Below are 11,425 nucleotides of genomic sequence, written 5' to 3'. Positions count from 1 at the left end.
CCTGGGGGGGGGGGGCACCATGGCAGTGAGTGGGGAAACCTGCAGCCTCCAGCACTGGTGTTGGTGACAGCAAGCGGTGAGCAGGGACCACCCACAGAAGCCAGAGGCAGCTTTAGCGGCAGCCAGTGTCACGGGGGGCACATGCCCCCCTGTGGCCCCGCTATGCATCACCTATGGGTAGGGCAGTACATGTCAGTGGATGAAGCTTTTTGGCCAAGGTGTTTCTGTAGTCTTTTTTTAATGTAACAATTTTATCTTTAGTACTCAACAAGCTACAACATAGCTCTTCTAGGTCTTAATATTAAAAAATAGCCATGCTATTGTACCTAATCCTGCAACTGTGTGCAAGTATTCTTGGAGTTTGGGATAAAATGGTAACTAAACATCTATCTGTCCTTTGTCTGTTTTCCTGTATGCTTAATCGCTGTGTTGGTTTTTCTACAGCTACAGTCTCCCCTATCTTATGAAACCATCAGCTATGGGTATTTTTTTTGCCCAGTGGTTTAGCTTCTAATTTCTAGTAGAAAATCCTAGGGGGATTACTCAAAGATTCTTTTGATAGTAAATATCCAATAATTCATAATACAATATTGCAAATTCTCTGTTACTGTTCATTACTGTAGACTCACACATAAAATACTCTTTTTTCTATTTATATCCCATGCTATTTGTACGTATTTTGAGACTCCACAATGTTAAGATATCACTAAATAATTATCCCTAAGAAATGCATTCCTTGTGTATTACAAATCATGGGTGTGGGTCACTTTTTTCCTAAAGCAAAGCTTAGTCCTCTAGGGAGATTATTCTACTCAGACTGTTTCCTTATCTAGCACAAAGACTTTTCCTTTATGAGGGAAATTGAAGGCAAAAATGAATATTAGTTAAGATTTTTTTTTGTTTTCTATTTGTCTGAAAGCCATTGGGCAATGTTTTATATTCAGCATGGATGTTTGGGGTGGGGGTTGGATTTTTTTTTTTTTTTAAGAATAAGGAGGAGCAAAATATCTATCTTGAAGGTACTTGCATTATTGGAGAATGGGAAGAATGCCAAGCGTGATTTCTTAAAGCCTTGTTGCTAAACAACTGACCCACCACAGATTTTTCAATGGCCCTCTAGACTTTAAGCATAATTCAGCAGTGAAATTAAAGCTAAGATTTATTTTTAATGTACAAGATAGTCTGATACAAAAGCACCTATCACGCTAGTCTGACAGTTAAAGGATTTTACCTTGGCAGTATTCCAGGGTGCAGAAGCTTTTGAACAAATAACCTTCAGAATCTTGTCTCAGAGGCTGAAATACAAACCAAAGTGCCAAAAATATTGGGGCTCTGGAAAATGATTTGCTTAAGTAATTGTAAGAGTTCTTGGAATTTAGTTATGGTTTGGGGGAACCTGATATGCAAAATTCTGCTTCTTTGCAAAGGCATCAGAATTTATATTCAGGAAGTGTACTACAGGGCATGTACACACATTACACTTTGATTGCTCTAAGTGAATGTAGATCAATTTAAACTGTATCCGTAGGCACAGACAGTCTAGTCTAAAAATGGTGCCCAGAAGTTTGGTGCAGATAGACCAGTCTAAAAATGGTGCAAAAACTCTAAGATAGATCTGATGTGAGGCACACTCAATTGAGACAGATTTAGGTGAGACTGATGTACCAAACTTCTTTACTGTTCCCCTATCAATCAAGTTAGATCTCTGTCCACTTTCATGGTAGTCTGTTTGTGTCCCCCACTGCCCCTTCCCTTGAAGGTTGGTGCACTAGCTCTTGGCCTGTGCCTGGTTGCTCTGGCCAAGGGGCCATGCAACAGAAGCCAGTGACCACCTCCTGAAGGTTAATGAGGTGGATGAAGGATGTTCTGGATGACCAGGCACACCTCCTGGATTGCCTTTCTGGCTGTGGACTTGCCTATGCTAAACTGGTTGGTGATGTAGCAGAGACTGCTGGGAGTGGCCAGTTTCATGATGGTGATGGCAACCTGCTTCTCCAGAGTGAGTGGTGGTCACATGTTGATGTTCTGTCATGTGATGTTGGGGGCCACCTGGGAGACATTGTTCATGAAGGTGGACCATGTATGGGGAAGTTCTGGATCCACTGTTTGTCATTCCAGGTGTCCAGGACAATCTGATTCTACCAATTGCTGCTGGTGATGCAGGCCCAGAATTGGTGCTCGACAGTGTGGAAATGGTGCCAGAGCACCCTGGTGTCCTGGGTGGCCTCATTCTCATTTGCCACTTGGAAGACATTGGCCCAGTCTAGGACACTTGGAAGGCACAGGCCATGGTAGGTGGCCCCACACGGGATGGGTGGCTGCTGGCTTGGGGGCATAAAGGCTTGTCCTGTAGTAACCAGCAGCTTTACCATGTTTAGATGGCCATACATGATGTCCTGCAGTCTCCTTCAAGAGTTTCATGGGGTGACAAGTGGGACATGCTTCAGCTCCTGAGTCTGTGAGCTTGGGCATGGGTGGTGGGGCACCATGGCAGGGTGTGGGCAGGCATAGATATGGAGACATGTGCAGTTCATAGGGGAAGGCACTTGCTTTGTGGCTCTTTGGGAAGTGTCTGTGTAGGGCTTGGAGGAGAGTCCATTACATTCCAACACATTTATCTTAAACCAGTTTCAGCCATTTTGAAACTGGTTGATGTGCACTGAACTTTGGGGCTAGGGACAGAAGTTACACATAAACCAACTTAAGTGATCAGAAACTGGTTTAAACCCGTAACAGAACATAAGTTCGGTGCACATAAACCAGTTTCAAAATGGTTGAAACTGATCTAAGATGAACCTGGTTGAATGTAGTATCAGACTTAACTGATTTAGGAAAAAAATGGTTTATGAAACTTCTGTCCTAGATCCCTTCCTGGTTCAAGTTAAATCAAAGTCCCTCAGCATGCTTTCCAGCCCTGGGCTGGGCTGGGCTGTGCCATCTGTTCCAGAGAGTAGGACTAGCTCTGCCCCTCTGCTCCCTAGCTGGAGCAGTGAGGGCTGGTTGACAAGGGGGTAAGCCCAACTGGGGAATGCAGCCCCATCTATGGGGGGGTGCCCCCCAAGGCAAACCCCAGCTGCGGCCTGGGGCAAGGGAAGGGGGTTAAACATCCTTTTCCCTGCTCAAACTTACTGCTGGCTGCAAGCATGGATTACAAAACCCAAAGGCACCTGGACGCAGGAACAGGAAGTGATGAGCAACCCTGCAGAGTCCTGCTGCTTTAATTCTGGACTGCAAATCCCAGAGACCTCTGAAGCAGCAGGAAGTGGAAGTGAACACACAGCCAGAGAGATGTGTTCTAGCACCCGCTGGCTTCTGGCTTGAGCCACTGTAGGCATGTGGCTGCATTTCCTGAATCAAAGGTAAATGGTTGTTCACTTCTGTTTTACTGCAACACAATCTGTGAAACTTAGACTAACCTGCAAAGACTGAATTGATTCAGCCTGGGGCTTTCTGAATATCTGTACCTAGCCCTATTCTGTTCCACAGGTTTAAACCAGTTTTTGATCACTTAAACTAGTTTATGTGTAACTTCTGTCCCTAGCCCTTGAGTCACTGAAGTTATAAATTCATTGTTTTAACTTCAGCTAAGCAAGGAAGAGTTTCTGTCAGTATCCTTATAAATATTTGTGTATTTACATAGGCACAACAATGCAGATATGCTACTCCAGTGATGTAAAGCTGGCATTTAGAGAGAATTATTCAGTATTGCAGTTAGTATTTTAGTGTGTGGGACAGCATATGTAGGACATAGAATGTGTTCCTGTTGAAACTTAAAAAAAAGTAATAATGAACAAGTAAAAGTCATTTGCAGGACATAAATTGTGAATCTGATAGAGTTCACATAACTTCAGTAGATGGACCTCTGCTGCTGAGACTCTTGATTTTCAAAAAAAATCAGTGGAACCAGGAGGGATATGTCAGAATATTCTTCCAAGTCTAAGTTAGAACTGTTCGCATTTATGGGTCTCTCCCAGAATTCAGTCATTTTGTGATGTCCATTTTCATTATACCTCAGTGTAGAAGACATCACTAAGAATCTACAAGAATGATAATTCAAGAAATGGACCTACAGAAATTTAAAAATACTTGTGTGTTTCTGATGTCTTCCTTGAGGTAAGGATTTTTGGGTTATACCTTTTATTGGACCAAATGCATGACTGAGATAGACTTAGACAAACTTTCCAATGGAATGAATTCTTCCTGGAAGATATTTATTAGATATCTAGGCTTTTTTTTTTAGTGATCTATGGTTATTTCATTTTCATTTGGCTTTTATTGGTTGACAGAATGAAATTATGGTTTTAAATTTCCTTCTTTATATGTTGCATAGTATAACAGGACCAAGTGTCCATAACATCCTCTGGTGGCCTTATGACTTCTGCCTGGTTCTGTCTCTCTAGGTACCCTCTGTTCTCCTCCTTCATCTGCCATGTCTTGCTGTTAGTATTTCATTGGGAAAAAGGGAGGCTGCTCCCAAAGTCCCAGAGTGAGATTTTGTCTCTGCCTAGTCTGTGGGTTCCTTCTAACCCCGCTGATCCCCATTCTTCCCTCAGGCATCAGGCAGAGCCCTCTCAACCTGTCTATACTCTATTACATTTGCAGGTGGTATTGGTCATCACTTAGCTGGAGCCTTCTGACCTCAAGCCAATACTAGGTCACATCGAGCCTTTACCCTCTTGTTGGGGCCTTGGCCTTCTCACCTCCCACCTCTGTGCTGTATCTGCCTCCTTTGTTTAGGCCCTCAGCTTATGGGCACCAGTCCCAATTTTGCCCTCTTGGGCTCTGGTTCCAACCTCTTGGGCATTGCCCCTTATGGACTTTAGATCCCTGGCCCTGGGTTTCCCACCTCTGGGGCTCTGGCTTTAGCTCTCTCCACTTTTAGCTGTCTCTATCTCCAGGCATTGGCCCTCCTGGCTGCTGGCTGCCTGTGTATGAGCCCAGCTCCCGGGAGAGCTCAAAACATTATGTGCCCCTCTGGCGTTTTATGAACTCCTTCCTCCCCTGACAGTCACAAACCAATCCATTGGTATTAACTGCCAACCAAAATATAAGTCCCCTGGCTGTAACAAAATGTAAAGCCCACTGACTATAATTAAATCCTCCCCATCCTGGGTCTCAACTCCCTGAAAACCCTTGGTCCCTTATTTTCTGTGCCTAGGCATAGCAGGACCTGAAGCATTAGTTCAGCTACAGCCATTTTGCTACAGAGCTCTTCCTTTGTGGGTTGCAGGGCCAGACTGCCTGCCCAGGCTCAGGCCCTGAGCATATATGCCTTCTGGTCAGCTGGTTCTCTAGCACCCACAGGGGTTTACAATTAGAACCTGATGGCTTGCTCCAGGACAGCTCATAGCTGCTGCTCTGACTGTTTTAGCAGTTCCCCTGATAGCCCTACTGTCCTATTGCACAGCAGCTAGCACTACAATAGCCTTTGTTCCCTGGCTACCTATTCACCTGCAGCCAGCCTATCACAGGTAGTGTTTCCCGCTACCTTGGGACTCTCTACTGATGCTTGCCCCTTAAAGTAATGGGGAGCCTCTGGCTCCCTGTTACACATAGTGACTTTCACATGCTAGGAGCATGATTTAAACAGTAGAGTGGTTTTGTTTGTTTGTTTTTGTTTTTTAGTTCATTGGAAGTTCAAGATAAAATGCATGATAGCAAATGGATGGCAACAGTTAGAAATGTTATAATTACTATACAAATGCAAAATGATCTCCACATAGTTGATATATTTGAGCTTTGAAACTATGGTATTTTCCTCAGAATATAGATTCTGATCCAAGTTATATAGAAGTCTGGCAAGAAATACTATAGATCCACTAAAAGAGAGGAGGTACATTTTTAATTTTCTGCTTTTATGGTTGGCAATAAATAAAACAAAAGTTTATTTTCTCCTCTGTACTAAAGAGTGTCTTAATTAGACAGGTAGAAAGTATTTATAATTTCAATGAAAATGTTAATTAATATTTTAATTCAGGGTAATTCTATTATATTGATGAAATTACCATTATTTGATTTGTTGTAGCAAGGGAGTGTCAGAAAAAACACATAATTTGGCTATTTTATTAAATAACTGTGTTCTCTCACTTGAGAGAGGTTCTGCCTATCCAGATTACAAAATCAAAGTATTTATCATGCAGTCCTAGTTTCTGCAGTATTTAATAATGGTATGCATTACTGACATTCCTATTCTGCAGTGCATTCCACATTAGTAATTTCTTCTTTTTTCCTTTTGTGAAGCCAATAATCAAGGACTTAATTCTTAATTCTGACAAGAAAAGGCAAGCGTGTCTTTTCTTTCAGGTTGGCTGATCTCATACGGTGTGCTTTAAACTAGCTTCGTTGGGGGATGGGGCCACAGGGGGAAATGATGACACTTCCCAGCCAAGACAGGCAACGAGCACAAGAAGTACCCAGGGGTCTGGATAGTTCTGGGATCAGGGGGTGGTGCATATACCCACAGGAGGCCTTACATGCCTCTACACTAATGCTCATAGTATGAGAAACAAGCAGGAGGAACTTGCTAGCTAACACAAACCCGGACATAGTGGGGCTTACTGAAACATGGTGGCTCTCAACCCGTGACTGGGCGGTAAACATCAAGGGCTACAGACTGTACTGGCAGGATAGAATGGGGAGGGAAGGTGGGGGTGTGGTGCTCTACGTCAAAGAGCAATACATGTCCTCAAACAGAACGGGGTCAGAGGAGGGGCAGACTGAAGTGCTCTGGGTTAGAATACAAGGGGGTCAGGGGGAAAGGGACTTAACAGTTGGTGTCTACTACAGACCACCCAACCAGGGGGAAGAGCTGGACCGGGAATTCTCAGTTAGCTTGCAGAGGCAGTTAAATGAAGGGACGTGGTCATCATGGGTGACCTAAACTACCTAGACATCTGCAGGGAGGAGCAGTCAGCCAGGTCTGACTGCTCACATAGGTTCCTAGCTGAGATACAGGACCTCCACCTAACCCAGGAGGTGCACAGTCCCACCAGGGGAGATGCCTTGCTGGACCTGGTCCTGGCCACAGGTGACAACCTGGTGAGGAGACTGTGGGTTCTCGACCACCTGGGTGATAGCGATTATTACCTACTGGAATTCACCATCCAGCGCAGGGTGTCAAAGGCCTGCAGCAAGGCAGCAGCCCTTGACTTCAGGAGGGCTGATTTCAATGAGTTAAGGAGATTAGTCAGGGAGGCACTGAGGTCCCGGAGGGGAGGGGAGTTGGGAGTCCAAGATGAGTGTTTTTTCCTTAAGGAGATGAGTTTCCAAGCCCAAAGGGTGACAGTCCCAATGCAAACCAAAGGGGGCAAGAGTGCTCAAAAGCCCCCGTGGTTCACCAAAGGCATTCAGGAATGTCTGAAAGCTAAAAAGGAGGTGTACACCCAATGGAAGGGATCGGCCATCACCAAGGAGGATTATACTTCCATTGCTCAAGATTGTAGGGGGGATGTTAGGAAGGCTATGGTGGGGACAGAACTGGAACTAGCAACCGGGATCAAAGACAACAAGAATTCCTTTTTTAAATACATAGGGAGTAAAAAGAAGGCACCAGATAATGTGAGGCTTCTGCAGGACACATTTGACAATCTGGTGGTTGCACCAGATGATAAAGCTGACCTCTTTGACAAATTCTTTGCCTCCATATTTCTGAGCAGGGACCAGTACATCCCCCCCACTGGGGTCCTAGATGAATTCAGGAGAGACACAGCCAGGCCCAGGGTCAGAGAGGACCTAGTTAGGGAACTTCTAGTGGGAACTGGACATGTTCAGATCAGCAGGTCCAGATGATCTCCACCCAAGGGTGCTGAGGGAATTGGCAGAGGCCATTGTAGGACCCCTGGCATAGCTCTATGAGCACTCATGGTGCTCTGTTGAGGTGCCAGAGGATTGGAAAAGGGCCAATGTTGTCCCCATTTTCAAAAAAGGGAGGAAGGAGGACCTAGGAACCTATAGGCCCATTAGTCTTACCTCAGTCCTGGGGAAGCTCTTTGAGAAAATTATTCAAGAACACATCTGTGAGGGACCAGCAGGGGAGTTTATGCATCGGGGAAACCAACATGGGTTCATTAGAGGCAGGTCCTGAGAACAGCTTGGTTGCCTTCTACGACCAGGTCACAAAAACCTTGGATGCAGGTGTCACAGTGGACACAGTCTTTCTATACTTTAGGAAAGCCTTTGACTCTGTCTCTCACCCCATTCTCTTAAAAAAATTAGGTGACTGTGGTGTCAATGCCTACACAGTCAGATGGGTTGCAAATTGGCTGGAGGACTGCACCCAGAGAGTGGTGGTGGATGGGTCATTTTTGACCTGGAGGGATGTGGGTGCTGGGGTCCCCCAGAGCTCAGTTCTCGGGCCTGCACTGTTCAATATCTTCATCAGTGACTTGGATGAGGGGGTGAAAAGCACCTTGTTCAAGTTCATAGATGACACTAAGATGTGGCGAGAAGTGGGCACGTTAGAAGGGAGGGACAGGTTACAACTAAATCTGGACAGGTTACAAGGGTGGGTGGATGAGAATAGGAAGAAGGCTGAGAGGGGATCTGGTGGCCATCTATAAACTTACCAAGGGGGACCAGCAGGGAACAGGAGAGACCTTTTTCCCCCGAGCACTACCAGGAATAACTAGGAATAATGGCTGTAAGTTGACTGAGAGTAGGTTCAGGCTGGACATCAGGAAGCACTACTTCACAGTCAGGGTGGCTGGAATCTGGAACCAACTTCCAAGGGAAGTGGTGCTCGCTCCTACCCTGCGGGTCTTCAGAAGGAGGTGAGATAATCACCTTGCCAAGGTTGTTTGACCCTAGCATTCTTTCCTGCCCATGGTAGGGGGTTGGACTTGATGATCTGCTCAAGTCTCTTCCAACCCTACCAACTATGAAACTATTTTGACTTACAATTAATGTATATCCAATTGCTTATTTCTGGAAAGGTTGTTGTAATAAGATGATGGGAAAGTAAGTGGAAACTTCTTAAATCTAAAGAATTTATTTACCCTTATCCTTCATACTATTAGTGTGATTATAAAGACTACACTGTATGGACTTGGTTATAGCTGATGATCTCTGCCTAACAAATGTTGAATATAAAGTATCCATAAGGATTATGTTAAGAGTTGTTGATGAAACTGATCATGAGGTATTTAGGCTGTCTTACAGATCCTGACATCAGTGATTTGTGGCTGGGTCCCCTGTTCTTTCACCATAATGGCATATTGAGGAATACAAAGACAATTGAACAGTACAGATTTTGTGTTCAGCATCAGATCAATTAATTAACAATCCACTGGCAACATTAAGGTGAAATTTAATCATGGTTCTGATCATTTGGGATCTTTAGGATCTTTAGGATTACTGAAGATCCTAAGTACATCATTTGTGATAACATGGTGAGTATCCCTGCAGTCCTGATCAATTTCAGTTTCGAGAGTTTATGACTTGATTCTGACCTAAAGGTAAGTATGCAATTTCAATTTTGATATGGCACCTTTTCATTTCCTTTCCTAATTTTTTGTGTAGCATTGCCACTGGTTATTGATGCTGTGTATATGCCAATCTTGATGATGGAAACTGATCTAGAGGTGGGCAAAGCAAGAGATTCAAGGACACCTTTGTCTAGTATGGATGCTATATGGCCATGGTCCCCAATGACCTGGCATCTTGTTGAGAGGTGCCGTGGGGAGATCTGTAAGGTTCTGTAAATAGCTAGCCTGTGATGCCCTTCTCATGCACTCTACACCCTTTATGTTTCTGGTTACTGACTGGGAGATCCCAACAGATGGAGATTCTTTGTGCCTTGATTTTATTGATGTCAGTGGGTTGTTGGCCACCTCCAATGGTCTCTACTTAGCCCAGCTTCCTTCAGTCTATAATTCAGGCAAGCCTGAACAGCAAATAGTTTATATTAGTCCCTTTGCAATACCCATGTCCCTTAATTTAAATCAATTCAGTCAAAGTCAAAACAGGGATGAATATAAATCAATTTTCCACTCAGATGCAAATAAATCAATTTAAATGAGTCCATCCTAGGTCTCAGAAAGAGGTAATCACCAATCAATTCGCCCTCCTACTTGGAACGATTAGTTTCCATCAAGAGATCCTCACTGAAAAGAAAAAAACAAATCCACTATTGGAACAAACTCAAATCAAATTCCTCCCTCATATATTAGTCTGTCAGTTCATAGCCATATCTTTTCACTGTTTGCAAATCACTAATCTACCACCCTTTCATCCCAGTGGCGACCCTGGGTCCAAAACCTGTATTGGGGTCAACACCTTCTTTCAGGGAAAACTTTTACTTCAGCCTCCTCTCCACTGGAACAGAGAATCTCCCAATCCACCTGCCCCCCCTTGTAACACAGTCCAGAAGGAAAAAAAAACTAGGCTTCAAAAGGGGAAGGGCCCCTTTAAGACTCACAGTCCCCAGGCGATAATTGCTTTTCCCTTTTGGCTTTCTCCACCATCTCCAGCTTCTGTCTCACTGGCTCCTCTGGGTTGGTCAGCTCCCTGGCAGGCTACACCCCAGGCATGGATAGGGATCTTCTGACTCCCTTTTGCTCCAGGATCCCAGTTCCTGTCCTCCACAGGGAATTGACAGCTCCAGCCACTTCCGGTTCTATTGCCATCATCTGCTGCTGCTCCTCCTCTCTTTGCCATTCTCCAGGGCCAGAACTGCCAACTCCAGTGCTCCTCCTGCCAGTCCAGAAGGAGCATGTGCTACAGAACTTCAGCAACGAGTCCTCCCCACCAGGTTGTCTTCTCACTGCACCAGACATAAGTACCTCCCACTCCTGTCTCTCGGGGCTTTCCTCATGTCTCCCTCTACTCTCTTAACAACCTTGAAAGCCAGTCTGAAGAACTGATGCTAGTAATGTTACTGCCAGTAATCACCCTTCCTTCCCCTGCAGAATTACCTCACAGCAGGAGTAACTCTACTGTTTGTCTCTGCTGTTGTAGCTAGAAGCAGCTGCAGGCAATAAAGCATGATGGGATCTAATGAGCAATCCCACAATCTTGCCTACTGCAGTGCACATTAGGCCTGTGCGAACAGGCAGCTATTTGATTCAAATTTGGATTCAGATGATTTGGATATATCTGATTCAATTTGGAGATCTGAATTACTTTTCTGATTCGATTCGGCCAAATTGATTCGGAAAAGATTCGGCAACTCAGAGATTCAGCCATAGCGTATAATGGGGAAATCAATGAAATATCTATAACTGTGGGTTTTTTTGCTGAGTCAGATGAAACTTACAGGGATGGTAGACACTGCTGAAGGCATGAATCCCTTCATGCCTCAAGGTGATAGGTACAGGGGTTTCTGGAAAACTGCACCTCCAAGTCCTGAAAGCAAAACTTGGGTCACGTGTGTGTGTGAAGCCACAGTGGGGTGAAAATTGCAGGGATGGTAGCACTTGCTGATGCCACA

General features: G+C 44.6%; 1 long non-coding RNA gene across 1 annotated transcript in view; it reads right to left on the bottom strand.

Moving 5' to 3' along the window:
* The window catches only part of LOC109291038, a 20,774-nt gene that overhangs the window by 894 nt on the left and 8,455 nt on the right, over positions 1–11,425 (bottom strand). Inside the window, exon 2 of the long non-coding RNA XR_002095739.1 lies at positions 10,415–10,689. This is a non-coding gene — a long non-coding RNA (uncharacterized LOC109291038). The remainder of the gene's footprint in view (positions 1–10,414; positions 10,690–11,425) is intronic.

Source organism: Gavialis gangeticus, unplaced genomic scaffold, assembly GCF_001723915.1.
Source record: "Gavialis gangeticus isolate Ggan-Ray unplaced genomic scaffold, GavGan_comp1, whole genome shotgun sequence".
Lineage (NCBI taxonomy): Eukaryota > Metazoa > Chordata > Crocodylia > Gavialidae > Gavialis > Gavialis gangeticus.
The sequence above is the reverse complement of the archived record's forward strand: the minus strand, read 5'-3'. Positions and strand labels throughout refer to the sequence as shown.